The following is a 4,610-nucleotide window of genomic DNA, read 5'->3' on the forward strand; positions in this document are numbered from 1 at the left end:
GCAAGAGGAAGGACAACTCAATTTAAGGTACTGCTGGCCAAGATAAAGAAACACATTGAAATTTACAAGTAAAAATATTACTGGAGGCTGAATTAAATGCAAAATGAGCTGTCTGTACTCTTGCTAATAAAGAAATTAACTAATAAAATTGTAAATCAATGTAAAAAGTATAAAATAAAATCACTAAATTGTATGCAACAAGAGATAACTGGGAAATTTAAATATTTTCTAAGAATGCATAAACAAAATTAAAATATAATGCAAAGACAACATGAGGAAAAATAATAAAATGAAAAACAAGACTCAAACAATAATGAACTGAGAATAATAATGCATAAAAATATCAATAAAAGAAAATAATTCACTGCAGAACAAGTGCAACAAAATAATTCACTGCAGAACAAGTGCAACAAAATAAGACACAGAAATAATCACTGCAGTAATAAAGTTACACTGGGAAAACGCAAGTTAAATAATAAAAATAAAAATATGAAGAAAAACTGATTGAACACTTTAACTCTTAATTGTAAATTAGACAAAACAATTTACTCAGAGTAAAGAAAACACTTTACGTTAAAAAAGAAATTGAAATTACACTAAGAGTGAATTTTTTCAAAGAAATATGAAAAATATGAATAAAAATAAAACAAGAAACAAAACTGGAAGTGTAACATTTACAAGTGGCGGGGCACACAACACTTACAAGTGGCGGGTCACACAACACTTACAAGTGGCAGGGCACACAACACTTACAAGTGGTGGGGCACACAACACTTACAAGTGGCGGGGCACACAACACTTACAAGTGGCGGGGCACACAACACTTACAAGTGGCGGGGCACACAACACTTACAAGTGGCGGGGCACACATCACTTACAAGTGGCGGGGCACACAACACTTACAAGTGGCGGGGCACACAACACTTACAAGTGGCGGGGCACACAACACTTACAAGTGGCGGGGCACACAACACTTACAAGTGGTGGGGCACACAACACTTACAAGTGGCGGGGCACACAACACTTACAAGTGGCGGGGCACACAACACTTACAAGTGGCGGGGCACACAACACTTACAAGTGGCGGGGCACACAACACTTACAAGTGGCGGGGCACACAACACTTACAAGTGGCGGGGCACACAACACTTACAAGTGGCGGGGCACACAACACTTACAAGTGGCGGGGCACACAACACTTACAAGTGGCGGGTCACACAACACTTACAAGTGGTGGGGCACACAACACTTACAAGTGGCGGGGCACACAACACTTACAAGTGGCGGGGCACACAACACTTACAAGTGGCGGGGCACACAACACTTACAAGTGGCGGGGCACACAACACTTACAAGTGGCGGGGCACACAACACTTACAAGTGGCGGGGCACACAACACTTACAAGTGGCGGGGCACACAACACTTACAAGTGGCGGGGCACACAACACTTACAAGTTGCGGGGCACACAACACTTACAAGTGGCGGGGCACACAACACTTACAAGTGGCGGGGCACACAACACTAACAAGTGGCGGGGCACACAACACTTACAAGTGGCGGGGCACACAACACTTACAAGTGGCGGGGCACACAACACTTACAAGTGGCGGGGCACACAACACTTACAAGTGGCGGGGCACACAACACTTACAAGTGGCGGGGCACACAACACTTACAAGTGGCGGGGCACACAACACTTACAAGTGGCGGGGCACACAACACTTACAAGTGGCGGGGCACACAACACTTACAAGTGGCGGGGCACACAACACTTACAAGTGGCGGGGCACACAACACTTACAAGTGGCGGGGCACACAACACTTACAAGTGGCGGGGCACACAACACTAACAAGTGGCGGGGCACACAACACTTACAAGTGACGGAGCACACAACACTTACAAGTGGCGGGGCACACAACACTTACAAGTGGCGGAGCACACAACACTTACAAGTGGCGGAGCACACAAAACTTACAAGTGGCGGAGCACACAACACTTACAAGTGGCGGGACACACAACACTTACAAGTGACGGAGCACACAACACTAACAAGTGGCGGGGCACACAACACTTACAAGTGGCGGGGCACACAACACTTACAAGTGGCGGGGCACACAACACTTACAAGTGGCGGGGCACACAACACTAACAAGTGGCGGGGCACACAACACTTACAAGTGGTGGGGCACACAACATTTACAGGTGGCAGGGCACACAACACTTACAAGTGGCGGGGCACACAACACTTACAAGTGGCGGGGCACACAACATTTACAAGTGGCAGGGCACACAACAAGGATTTTATACTATTTATCAATGTTCTTACAACAAAATCTTGCTGTGACTGATACGACAAAAATTGCTGGCAAAAATAATGGTACACAAGTCTGCGAAAAGATCAAGGGAATGAGACACTGCTGGCATACGAAAAAAAAATAAGGTACACATAGAAATAAATGGATAATTTAGTATACTGGGGTGAATATCACTGCATGAAATACAATAATGACATATACTGGAGAATACAATGCTGAAAGAACACAAAAAAATGAATGAATTACTTCACACGGAGTGACTGACTGGTACACTACACAATAATACTTACTACAGACAGAGAGTAGCATAAAAAAAAAAAACACATAAAAAGTATGAGATGAGCGATAACACTGAAAAATAATGTAAAAATAATGAGTCAAAGAAACACTAAGTCTACACTGAAAACACAAGACTTAGAGTACACAAGAAATTCACTGTAAATGTCTCACACACGCAAATGTCTTTAAATGCAAGAAAAATGTCTCTAAACAGAAAATTATCACTGAAGTCTGGAGTGGTAGACGGAGTGACGAGTGATGAGGGGAAGGTTGTCCTGTGCGGGTGATGACACCTACACTCACACTGTCGTCGGAAGAAATGCGCTTTCTAGGTGAACTCACATAACTGGCTTTATCGTTGGCGCCAGCTACAATCTCTTGACCAATTATGTGAGCCAAAATAGTACTAGAACCCGGTACAAGGGTGGAAAAAGCCACAGGTAGATGAGTGAAGAGTGGGTGGCGGGTGGGTGGAGCGTCAACTCACTGGCGCACAGTCTCACCACTCACGAAGGTGGCTTGATTAACTAAGCCACTCTATGCCACAGGGATGGTGAAAATCACTCTTAGCAGCATCCAACTGGCGATATATGAGACAATACTTCAGAGAAACTTGTGTGGCTTACTTCTCTCTCTCAGCTGGGTTAGGAAGCTGGGTTGGCTGACTGGCTTAACCTGGACCCAATGGCTGAGTGGAAGACGTGTAACGTTGCACACAGCATGAAGGAGCAGGTGGATGACAGGAGACAGGCTGGATGGTAGGCTGAGGCAGGCTGACTAGCGTTCACTTCCACAGTCTGGCTTATTGACTGGCTTAATTGCATAATCCGGGTCAACCCCTCGGAGATTGAAGCAATTAGCACACGAACTAAGCCAGGAAGCTTGAAAAGTGGCTGCAACAGGCTTGCAGGCTGGAGTACACAGGGTGGAGGTGAGTGAGGGTAGCTGCTAGCTGGAGGTGGTAGACGGTTCACCTCTGACCTGCCAGCACCCCACAAACAGTTTTCTAACGTTTGAATTACCCTTAAATCTACGCCCACACCGGTGCCACCAATTTGTCATGTGGGTTCGATTACGTGGATGGGGTAAAAATACTCACGTAGGCTGGTAGTACGTATAATATATAACGGGAAGTATGGGAAGTGCCAACAGCCGACCTGCCTCTCTCTGCTCCCTATCTCAGACTGACTCACCAGTGCCTAGCGGGTAAGGCATTCAAAAATATGCTATGGTCAACAGCAACATGAATAACAGTCAGTGATTCACACAGACGGTTGGTAGTGAGTCATCTACTGGTACACTGGTTACTGGTTACTAGGAACTTGTACTACTACTGAGATATAGAAACACGCCCAATGTTTCTACCCTAGCTGGGAATCGAACCCCGACCCTCGCCGTGTGAAGCGAGAGCTCTAGCCTCCAAGCCACGGGGCACCATCCTTCCAAGTTATCTGGATGAAGCTGCGCTTGACCTTGTTGTTAGACTTAAAGAATAAACGCATGTCGAGTCCGTAACACAAAGTGGATGCGTCATACAGTAACAAACCCGCACATCTAGTGGCGTGGGACAAGGTCAACCACATCTTGACAGAAGACGACAGAGTTTGGAGGAAGTGCTTGGAAGCAGTCGTCATCCAGGCACATCTCACCGTCAAATAAAATCAAGGCACTTTCAGGGTTCAAGTTGAAGAAAAAAAATAGAGTAAGAAAGGATATAGGTAAGCACTGGTTTGGAAACAGAGTATTGAATGATTGGAACATACTCCCGAATAGCGTCAGTGAGGCTTTAAAAATAATTTGGATAAGTACATGAATAGGTGTATGATGGACCTACCTAGTATGGGCCAGTAGACGTACTTTACACGGGTTTATTCTACCTCGGCTTCTCTTAAAATCTAGCACTAAGTGAGATATGCTACCATCCCCCAGACTGCCACCCCCAGGATACCACTCCCAGGATGCCACTCCCATGATGCCACTCCCATAATACAACCTTCAGGAGGACACTCCCTG

This window comes from Cherax quadricarinatus, chromosome 27 (assembly GCF_038502225.1).
Source record: "Cherax quadricarinatus isolate ZL_2023a chromosome 27, ASM3850222v1, whole genome shotgun sequence".
In the NCBI taxonomy this organism is placed as follows: Eukaryota; Metazoa; Arthropoda; class Malacostraca; order Decapoda; family Parastacidae; genus Cherax; species Cherax quadricarinatus.